Source organism: Gallinula chloropus (assembly GCF_964237585.1).
Source record: "Gallinula chloropus genome assembly, chromosome: 2".
NCBI classification, from domain to species: domain Eukaryota; kingdom Metazoa; phylum Chordata; class Aves; order Gruiformes; family Rallidae; genus Gallinula; species Gallinula chloropus.
The window spans coordinates 100,902,606-100,914,859 of record NC_140086.1 but is presented as its reverse complement, the minus strand read 5'-3'; positions in this window follow the sequence as shown (position 1 = coordinate 100,914,859).

The following is a 12,254-nucleotide window of genomic DNA, read 5'->3' as shown; positions in this document are numbered from 1 at the left end:
TGGTACACTACCAAAGCAGCATTGTAACCCTCAGATCTGCATGCTTATTAGGTGAATCTTGCCAATGTATAAAAAAATATCTGGGATTAGACTCCTTTGTCTCCACAGCTCGTGGCTAGTTCTGCCCTGATCATCCTAATAACCCTACCCATATTCACAGGGACACACATGTATTTGAGCATGAGATAAATCAGGCTGTTGTTTCAGAGCCCTTGGATGAGGTGACCTTTAAAAAGGTGGGGTTCCTAACTCTATGGCATGATGCCACACACTGAGCACTGGCAGTAACAACAAATGGCTACTAACTGCTGCTTGGCACAGTGGGCATTGCCTGTCCTACCCTCTGAGGGCAGACTTTCAGAGTCCTGTCCTCCAGACCTGTGTTTAAATGAGGAGGTGCTCCAGATCTCTTCCGTGCTCTCACCTGAAGCAGGAAGGTCCCTGAGCCCTTCACTTCTGTTCTGCGTGCAGTCTTTAGCTAGGAACACCTACATTTTGCAGCACTCAGGTGTGGTGAGCTGGAAATGCTGCAGCAGCTTCAGGTACACTAAAAAATTAATTTTCTTTTTCTGAATTAAACATGAAAATTAATAATATAACTAGCAAAGTACCCCTCGTGTATTTCTATTACTTTTAACACAAAATTCTGTTTCAAAATGTCAATTTCATAACTTTGTGCTGAATTCCTCCTAAACAGATGCCTGTGGCGGCAACATGAGCCTTCCCAAAAAAAAATCTGACAGGACAAAGCCAGAGCTGCTGGGTAGGAGCACTGATGCTTTTGGCTCCTGGAAAGACAGGAAATGGTTTGAATTTTTCCCCTCAAACAGGTGATAGCAGGGGCCTTGCGCAGTTTGGACTTACGGATGTATTTCCCCACTCTTGCCCTGCTACTGAAGAAGATGCAAATGAGCTAAAATAGTCCAAGGCATCTCTGTAATTTCTCTCACCAGCAACCCACTTCCCCCTACACTGAACTGCCATTGCTGTGTTCGGTAAAGCAACATTTGGATTCGCTGAACAGGCTTGCTCACTTCAAGAATCATCTGATAATGCTATCAGAATTCAGCTCTCATGTTTAATAATGAATTGAAAGGATTAGAAAACTTTGCACTTTCTCTAATGCAATTATTTCAGTCAGCTCACAGAGGAAGGGTGTTAACATCTTGAAGACTTCGTTCTCTATGAATCTGTACTTTCATCTGACTCCACCATGCAGTGGGAATGAGTGGATTCCACTGTGAAGGCGTAGGCTTTAAAAATCACATAAAATATGGCAGATCCATTTCTGTGCAATACCATCAACCATCAAGCTGAATCCTTAAAAAAAAATCACCTCCCCTTTCAAAAATAAAAAGGTGGAGCAGACACAAGAGGCTAATTAATCACATGTGCAAATGCTGAAAGCATTTTACATCTTGCTGGGGAATACTGGTAGACCAGAGGTCATGAACATGGACACACGCCAATTTAACAGTTCTAGAGTGACAGAAATGTGAGAAGCTCGATCCTAGCAGTCCCTCCTGCCCAGAGCTTTTTGTCCCAATAGGTTTATATGAACCATTGAATGAGGTGAGCTGTTGGGGCAACACAAGCAGGTAAGAAAGTAACACCAACATTGAGAAAGCAATCTGGACTTAGGGGTGATGCTCAGGGCAGCTGCTTGTTTACTGATTACTTTTGCAATTGGGCTAGCAAATGAACAGTTCATGCTCTCCATGAGAAAGCTCTCCTCTGTGGAGAGCTCTTTCAGCACCTGCTCACCATAGTTCTACTTGCAATACAAGCAGATACACAGTAACATCAGGACAAATTACAGCAGAGGAATTCATTTTACAGCATCACCACTACTGACAGGGTTTTACTTCTGAGTGGTTATTTTCATGCTGCAAAAGGACATGTTGTTACTCATAAAGCATACATTATTCTGTAAGTGCTACAAACAATAAATCACTCTGCCAGATCCCAGTAGCTCTGGTGCACTCCAAGTCCACTGGTTTCCTCCCCTAGGTTGTCATGCTTTAAGGTCTATCACCATCAGAAAGACCACCAGGAATTTCAGGCTACTTGAGTTCATCACCACTCTGCCTTCTCCTTCCATAAACAAGGCTCCATGAGCTGCACTGTCTGTGGCGCTCAGGAGTTAAAGCCAGAAAATTTGGAGGTAATTAACCCAAGGGCTTTGTTCGGGAGGTGCATAAGACCTCACAAGCCCCCAGGGCTTGTTCAGGGGTGCCAGTGGAGTGGCTTTATCACTTGGTTCTAACTTCCCACTGCAACATTCAACTGCATAGCTCTGAAGAGACCAGCTAATTATGTGGCTTTACATCAACAAAAGCAGCAGAACCACACAAACCAACTTGCCTTGCATCCGGATCACACTAGACAGCTGTGCAGAACTGCCACTCCAAGTGCCTACCTTGATGACTTTGCTCACAACTAGATCTACAGAGGGCAAACAGGGCTGTGGCAACTCCACTACCAATGGAAAAAAGGAAGGTGATCAAGATGGTAATCTGGGCCAGCAGAGTTGAGGAAATTGCTTCTTTAAGTTCCCTCTCCCCACTCTGTAACTCCAGGACACTTGTTTCTTATTCGTTCCACCTTTACCTGACAGGCCAGCATAGCAGCTACCCAGTTCATCATGCAGCTAAGAGGATACACATGACTATTTCACTTTCAGCAATAGAGAAGCTGCTCTAATACTCTTGTGTTGCCAGAAGCTCCAACAGGCTCTGAAAGAAGCTGGAGACTGACAAGTGTAGGAATGATTTTGCACCTCTTTCTCCCCAACTGCCAAAGGAGGCCCCTTAGAAGGTGTTCTGCAGTTGAACAAGTTGGTCTAACTCATCAGATCATGGCTGCTGGAACACTGCATTACCATCATAGTCAAGGAAGAAAAGCTTAAGGTTTGGCTAAATGAGAAAGCTAGTGGAGTTTCACAGCTACAATCAAAAAGCTAGGCTGCAGCTTGGTTTCAGGTCTGCACTTTGATAAATATTTGGTATGTCTTATCCACTGAAGAATCTAGAGCCTGATCTCTACAAAGACCCCTTCCTCTCCCTCCGTAGTGACAGTCCCAAGTAGAAGTGTTTCTAAGGCAAAAGACTTAGGTGAGCAACAGCTCTATAGTGTTTGTATCATGCAATAAAACAGAATGCCCCGGATTTAGCTGCTTCATTTTTACCTATCCTATGGCATTACTTCCAAACAAAACTTCATTACTTTATTATGGTGTTCCAGCTATCAACCAACCTCAACTGGTAACACAAAACAGCATAAAAATAACTTTAATTCTCTCTCCTCTTGAAAATTTTCAATAAATAACATCTCATAAAATATGAATTCATATCCCATTTGCTTGCTCATCAAGTAAAAAGTAAACATGGATATCAGTATCTAAAAATCTGAATAAAGATCAGTAAATAAGTAGCTAACAGCTACTTAATGAGGACACTTGAAAGGCAAGCATGTAATCTGATTTGTACTGCATAATTCTTTTTGTATTATTTATTTTACACTATAAATGACCTCATTTTATTTAATGCATTCAGCAATCTCGGTAGCTCGCTCTGACACAGAAGCATTTAGCTTAAGCTCTGATCAACCAGCTGCTTTCCAGTTCATTCAGCCCCTTTCCCAACAAGAAAATTTTCTCTCCAAACTCAGTCCCACACAGATACATGAAATAAGTATTTGGCTGCTAAATACTTCTACATCCTGACAAGGAACTTGTAGCTCCATTCCGTCTCAGAAACCTTGTGAAGTGTATCATCATAGTCCACAAGCCCTAGTTTCAACTGAGTCAACAGGAATGGAAAGGGTTATGAAAGCTGGCCCCTGGAGAGGTCAGTCCTAAGAAATTTGAGGGTCTGGAACAGAGGGGACCCCTGGGAAGGCTTGCCAGACTGAACTGGTCAGCAGGAAAGACCCTACCAATACTATACCATGAATCCAGTTCATTATAGAAATTTCTGTGCCTCTGCAGTCATGATAAGGATGTTTTTTGTGGCTGTAAAGGATAGCTTCACGATCTAGAAGGAAAACAAAAGTGTGAAATAAATACGAGACGTGAGCAAACACAGATGGGTTTATAGAAAGAGAGTGGGAGAGAGAAAGCACTTAGCTAAACCTCTTGTGGTCAGCTAAGAAATGTAAATTGTACTGTTTTCAGATAAAATATGATAATGAATTAAGATCACTTGGTGGCTTCAAGCTTACAACAACTAATAAAAAAGAAATATGCAATTTCCTGAAACACTGTGAAAGAAGAATAGCAAAGGATAAAAGGCTTTGAATAGAGACAAGTATGCTATAAAGCAGATACTTCATTATTTTAGAGCCTAATCCAAGCATATGCTGAATCCCTGCACTTTTCGTGCAAGTTAGCAAATGCCAAGCAGCTTGTAAGAAGCTGCCTCTCAGAACCAGGACCCTAGTCTGCTACACCATCTAAGAAAACCATTACCAAGGTAATGCAAAACTGGTACTAAGCCCATCTTAAAAATATATATATGTAAACACTCCCCTATAAAATTTTGTATTTCCCCCTATAAATATCCCAAAGATATACACATATATATGTACATGCATATACATATAATTCCCCTGGACAGGCAGGAAATGGCAGGCATGTGATCTGAGACATGAAATGCTTGTGGGTCTCTGAGCACATCCCTCAGGAGTGCAGGGCCAGGATGCACCAAGGGTGAAATCAGCCACCAGTTCTCACCGGCCTCCAGTGGAAACAGGGAGGTCAAATCCGGTGCCTGCACAGAGCACCCAGTGCAACCTGAGACACCCTGGGATATCTGAGGATGACAGATATGACACAACGGCAACAGCTGGATGCCAAGCAAGATAGGCAAGTACATCTAAAACAGCACTGGATACATCGTTGGGCAACCAAAACCGCCCTGGGTAAGCAGGGTCTTTTCAGTCCTTTGAAAATCTCTGCACATTGAGCCTTTGAGGATTTATTTTTAATTTCTTGGCAGCAACAAAAGATCCTCCATATTCATAACTTTTGAAAGTATGGCACTATTGCATCAAAAGTCAGCACTGCACATCAACTGATCTCTCCATGGAGATCAGATACTCACTGAAACAGCAGAATTGCTGTTAAAAAAAAAAAATCAATGGATTTCTACTGTGTTGTGATGCATGCAAACCCAAACCATTCTGTAATTACAGTTAAGCACTAACCTGGACGAAGCTTTCAATAAGATTCACATCAGACAGCTGTATTTCTTACTAAATGCTTCCTGTGATGTCCAACCCGAACACGTTCAACAACTTGCATAGGGGAGCATAACTCCTTAATTCTCAAGTTAAACGTGATCACTGCAGATACTGGTTTTGCATGTACTCAGCCTGTGTTTGCAAATTTCCAGCCTCCATAGCTTGATCAGCTGTTTGCTCATACAAAGATACCTGTGATGCCAACCAGCTGGAAATATGTATGTGTGTAACTATGAATGTGTGTCTAAGTTGAAAAACACAACATATTTTTACTTATTTTTGGAGGGGAGATACTTTGGTCACACAATGCATTCTGGAAAAGGTAATGGGCCTCATGTAACATGGGCTGTGGTTTTCCTTTCAAAGTACTCACGTCCCTTTATAGGCACATTCACACAGAGGAGAACCAGTGAAAGGGTGAAATGATGTCAGTCGGTGTTGCCTCTCACGCTGCTGAATAAACACTGCTGTCTAAAAACAGTAAATAGCTTTCCTGATCCTGGACTGGTAAAGTGAGGCAGAAAGATTTTATACAAAACTACACTATCCGGGAATCACAACAGAAATCACAAAACTCCCAGTTTTCTCCAAACCCGAGAAACCCTACTAGTTATTATATTTATACAAAAACCAACGCCCAGCCACAAAAATAAGAGAAGTTAATCACCCAGATATCCTTTTCTGTAATACATATGCTAGGGTATCATGCTTACGGCCTCTTGCCCCAGTTTTATGTATACCCAGCATTCCCACTGACTTAAGACAACTGGGAATTTGTTACAGTGAAAGGAAAATCAGGGTCACTGAATTCACCAGCCCATGACAGCAACACAAGGTACTCTGCATAATGTATGTACAGGCATTGTATGAGCATTAATTGGTAGCTACTTCAGAACGCCTGGGTATTGTGTGTTTGTCACACTGCCATAAAATGTTATAAATACAGAGCTAATAAAGATGTTCAAACAGGAGATGCAGTTTTGCAATATGGACAGCCTACTTCCATCTTAATTAAGAAGGCTCGTTTTAATTCTGGATACAGAATGGTGGAGAACGTCCCCACTTGTTTTGCATGTAAACCTGTTATGATTGATGATTATTCTGCACACAGAGATCCAGTGCTTCCTCAGCTCCAGCAGACCTACTGGATCCTTCATGGTTCCACCAAATGAGAGGAAGAGAGAAAGCAAAGAATTAGAAGCCACTACAAAGCAGCCTTCCAAAACACCGAGTCCAAAATTGTAGGGGCTAGATGGGGACAAGGTAAGAGAACAGCAAACGTGTATCCTCATTTTCACCCCATCTCACGCTCCTGAACACCTTTATTTCCACCCAAGAAAGACAGAAGCAGTGAAAGCTCCACCACCCCCAGCCAAGCTGTCCCAGACAGACAAGGGAGGAGTGTTATAGATGTTCAAGACATTTTCATCCCAAATTGTGCCATAGTTGTAGCTGAGCACCTCCCTCCACTCTTAGACTCCCTGCCAGTGTTTAATGCTCACTTCCCTCAACCAAATCTTAGGTTCCACTTTTACCAAAGCATGAACAAAACACCTTCATCTATTAGCTTCCTTTCTGCTACTGTTCTAATAACGAAAAGGCAGAAGAGTTGCTTGTGGTATCCTTTCTTACATCGCATAATCCAGCCACTCTCTTCTCCTTGTAAATACTTTCTTTACTCTCTCTCCAAGTTATTCTCCATTAGAGCAACATACATTCCCTCTTTTCCCCTTTCACCCCAAATATATATATCCATATCAACTCATTATGCATCAGTTCCAGCTCTTCATTGCCAGGTCTATTTTCTTTTCCACAGAGACATGCATAATTACATTTGTACAGTACAGTGTATATAAATGACCTATCATGTGGTCATACGCTCTAAAACATTGACCTGCATTGTTATCCACTGCAGAACTTCATACCAGTTATTTCCAGCCATCAAATCTAAGCCACCAAGTCAGAAGTTGAATGAATATGGATTACTGAAGCTCGGTTTTGGAATCAGTAATTTGTTTACCTCAGTCCCATTTTCAAAGCTATTGTGATCTCATCCCCACAGCTTTCAAATTGATTTTCAAAACAATGCTTAAAACACCTTTACATCTGGCAAACTTTTCTTTGGTACTTGGTTCAGAAGTTAAGGTTGATGCTGCCTTTTCATGTGCTGTACTCTGTGTGCTGATGTCATCTGCTCGCCGTCCTCACTTACTGTTGTATGCTCTACTACAACAAGGGATGATGAGTTACTATTACCACACTGCAAATACGTGGGCAACAAATGAAATTTTCTTGACACTTTCAATAAGCAATGACTAATAGCTTTTTTAATTATCAAAACAGTGAAAAAAATGTTTAAGGTCACATTTTTACTGCCTCCTTATTTGAATGGACAAAATATGCTCACATAATTGTATCAGCTAATTAGCTATGTAGCTATTCAAATGTCTTTTCATGCTTATAGAATCACAGAATCACAGAATGCTTTGGGTTGGAAGGGGCCTCAAAGCCCACCTGGTTCCAATCCCCTGCCATGGGCATGGACACCCTTCACTAGACCTGGCTGCCCAAAGCCCCATCCCAGCCTGGCCTTGAGCACTAACCAGGGATGGGCTTCCACACCCTCTCTGGGAAATCTGTGCCAGGGCCTCACTACCCTCAGGGTAAGGAATTTCTTCCCAATGTCTAATTTAAACTTACCGTCTTTCAGCTTGAAGGCATTTCCCCCTGTCCTATCACTACACTCCCTGGTGGGTGAACAGTCCCTCTCCCACTTTCCTGTAGGACCCCTTTAAGTATTGGTAGGCCATAATTAGGTCTTCTCAGAGCCATCTCTTCTCCAGGCAGAACAAGCCCAACTGTCTCAGCCTGTCTTCATAGGAGAGGTGCTTAAATGTAATTTTTTCATATCTGAATTACTGTAAACACCCAAACCAGAAGCCCAATGAAGATTTGGGTATTTAATCTAGATGATAGTGCATATCAAAGTAACACACGCTATGTTTTAATACTGTAAATTATTGTTATGGTATCCCTTTGTGCATTTGCGGTTTCTGCATGAAAAGAATCACACCTGATTCGTTTGAAATTCATCTCAGTCAGAGACTATTATAAATTTCAGAACGTGCAAAAGCTCCCACAAATAGAACAAGCAAAACCCGTATAATTGGTGCATTCACGATTTATTTCAGTCATTCTGTTTTACTGACTTATATTCCTATTGTTCCTAAAACCATTTCCTATGAGTTATTTTATGCTCTAATAAATGCTACTTTAAATTCTCCCATTTCTTTTTGTTTAATTCTGCAAAATTTATTGCTTGAAACTCCTGGTAAGTATCTGTACCAGCTACCTTTCATACACCCCTCTCTCTCATGTAATCATTTACCTTCTAGGGCAAAGACTGGTATCAAATTTCCTTTTACCAGGCTTCATTCTTACTACTTGATGGCATGTGTAACCCTTAGGTTTACAGTTTACTAAGTTAGCTACCTGTCAGCACTTTTCATCTTCCCTAAACTTCCTTTCCCTCCACAGATTTATCGCAATTGATTACCCTTGGCAGTTCTCTCAAAATTTGGTCTGCTGAAATTCATTACCCATGCAAAATGACCTAAGGACAGTCTCTTACCTTGACAAGAGATAATGACAGATTTTGAGCACACATCTCTAGTCAGCCCTGGCTCTAGTTAGTCTTTTCTCATCTGCCATTCAATGCCTACAAGCATAACCGGGGCATACTATACAAACCATAAAACTAATTTCCTAGAAAAATTTCCTCCCATTTCCTAGTCAATGAATTAAACAAACATTTCTAAGTTTTCCTTCTCCCCACTGCTTTTACAATACTCCAACTACTTCAAGTGAAATCACCCCAGCTGGCAGCTTTCCCTAAGGTAGGTAGATACAGATTATGTTAGCATCTCTTTACCTTCTTTTATCTTCAGGGGGGTAAAACCAGGTTATCAACATGATAGAAGTCAAAATTTACACCCTGTGCACACCTCCTGCTCCAATTTTTGCTCTGACAAGGCGTATTTCTTTTACTGATTGGAAACACGAGCAGTAACCATGTGTGGCAATGAAAGGGCCACACATACAGGAAAACAAAATCTGTCGGTTACACGGAACTGTTTTTGTCATATCTGGCCTTTCAGTTCTGCTCCAACCACACCACTCTAGTTATGTTCACCAACTCACAGCAGTGCTCCAGGACTTCTTCAAGGTGATTCACAGAACAAAAGATCGAGCTTAAGGCAGCTTCAAATGACAAAACATGCAGCTTTCCAGACCAAACACCACTTCTCTTTATACTAAGCCCCAGTCTCTCCCTACCTGGGCTTCCCCTCCCAGCCTGCAAATATTTCAGAGCAGGAGGAAGGATGTTATTGGAAGCATCAGCCTCCAGATGTTTCCAAGATATATCCATGGCTATGTGAAGATCTTCCTTTAATTTTGTCCAGTGCAGGAGTGGATGAAAGTAAATGGACTTTTTTTTTTTTCCATGATTCTTTCTTCTGCAGGTAGTTACTTCTGAAATGCTTTCCAAATTATTTGGTCTAAAATCGTTGTATGCTGCCTCCTAAAATTCTCCTCCAACATATGTTATTGGCCCTGAAGTTGATAGTGTTTTTCCAGAGTGGAAAGAAACTTCAGTCAGAGGAACCATGAAATTCTCTATTTCCAGACTAAACTCATTCAGTTATCAAGGAAAGAATTAGGTCTTCTACAAAAGCAAATTAGGGCACCCACCAAGGAAGCTGAGCCGCTAAATAAGTAGGTGCCATTTTGCACAGTGCCTTTTCAGAGCCGAACCTCCACATGCTGCTGTCTATCCCTCCTTCCTCCTCCTCGGAAATCAGTTCCGTGTTCTTCGGTGCACTAACTCGGTCTTGCCCAGAACTCTGTACTTTACAATCGGTATCTGGTAGCAGGCAAATAATGTCTCCTCAGCCCACTCCAAGGTGCTGCAATACATTTCCAGTGCTTCAGCCGCCCTTGAAATGAACAGATCTGTCTTTCCACACGCATAGTACCAGGTGATGCAACAAGGACACAGGCTCCTCTGAGAGTTCACAGCGGGCTGAGTCACAGGTGCAAAGCGCTTGATGAGGAGAAGTGACAGTCTCTCGCTCCATGTGTGACACTGTCTTTGTTTCTGACTCCTTGTGAGTAGCACGTGGGGTTGAGGAGGTGGAGGGAAGTCACAGTGTTGTTCCAATTCCTTTGCAGTGCACGAGGGGAGCAGTGGGAGAAGATCTAAAGCTCTGCTAGGCCCAGCCTAAATCTAGCCCTGTAACGTGCGTCACAACAAAACAAGAGCTTTGCTACGTGTCATTAAGGCTGAGCAGTACCTCCCATGTAAAGCCAGGCTCTTCAGAGTGCTCCACAACACCAGTGCCCATAAGGAGTCAGAATTGCCTAGTGCAGTAACACTCACAGTTCCCACAGCTTGGTCCCTGTTTGCTCTAGCCGTGCATGCACTCAGTCGCAAGGCTCCCCGCCCTTCACCAGTGCAATAAATGTATTGCCCTCAAAAAGCTTTGAAATGGAAGCTCCACTCAAGCAGTCCCTCTTGCACCCTCACCTAAGCCCTCTCACCTGCCACATCCTGCATGCCAGCTCTCAGCACTCCTTCCAGGGTACCTGCCTTGTCCTCCCCTCCAAAGGGACTTTGCCATCATTTCATGCACATCTTGTGTCCACAAAGCCCCAAGGGACTTTCCACTCTCTCTCACCCATGCCTGCCTCTCCACTCAAGAGAATAAAACCAAAATATATGGAAGTCAGGGCTCCTACTTCTTTCCCCTCTTCCCCCAAGAAGCAGAGAGGCTGTCTCTCCAGGTTCTGGCAGCAGCTGGTTAAGTGAAACAGCAAGGAAGCAAGCATCCACTCTGACACACAAACACACATTTCGTTAATGAGCTTTGCCTCATTGTCTGTTAAAAATGTTTAGCTTCCTTTAGGGCTGTGGATTTAACGACCTCTAACGCTACCATGTTGTTTGTTTGAGAGACACTTTAAGGCATCTCAGAACACACACTAAAAAATGCGTGTGGGAAATAAAACCTGATAAATGAAACTGCTTTTACATAATTACAACCACCTAGCCATAGCTGTACTAATGCTGCACTTACTGCTATGCTGTTGAGAACCCACTGGTATAGCAGAACTGTAACATGGGTGAGTAAGCAACATAAAAACGTTTTTAAATCCATCCTTGGATCTCTGGAAACCCACATGTTGTTTCCTGGCACTCCAACACTTACAGTTGGCTCAGATAAAATTACGGAAGTGGCAGAGGGATACCCATTTCATTATCACATTCATTCATTATCTTTCATCCTCACTCTCACCGTGTAAGAGGCCAGCCTTGTAGCAACACCAGTACAGGGCACAATATCTAGCTAGCATTGTGCTCCCACTTGCCTTTGCCTTCTCAACCCTGCCCCTAGAGTTCCTGGCATGGGTAGCACAGCTTCAGCATGGGAGTTGAAGGAAATGCCCAAAGAAGAAGTCAAAAGAACCGCCCCAGATATTCAGAACCAGAGATTTTTCATTCCAGAGGGCAACTTAGTTCCGAGTCTCATGGCTCCTGCTCAGGGGCACTGCTGTCCCACCTCACTGGCCCTCTAAAGAAAACAGCAAGCTCAGCTCTGTCCTTTCAAAGGATTGAAGACAACTATCCTCAAAGACCATCCCATTCTAATGGGACTCAGGGAGGTACCTCCTCACAGCTCTGACTCAGCCTTGGCTATGTTGCAGGGGGTCAGAAATGATCTTGAGGAGGATTTCTGGAAGGTTCAAGGAACCTCGTAATGCACAATCATGACATATCCTGATCTTAGAAGCAGTTTGCTCCTAAACCCAAACACCACAATTTCATTTACGTTCTGATAATAAAGGGTCTGGTTTCTTTTATACCTTTCTATGCTATTTAATATAACTGCAGCTGTGTTTCTTACTTAATTATTTTGCACTGAAATCTCCAGTGATGCATAGAATAACTTAAA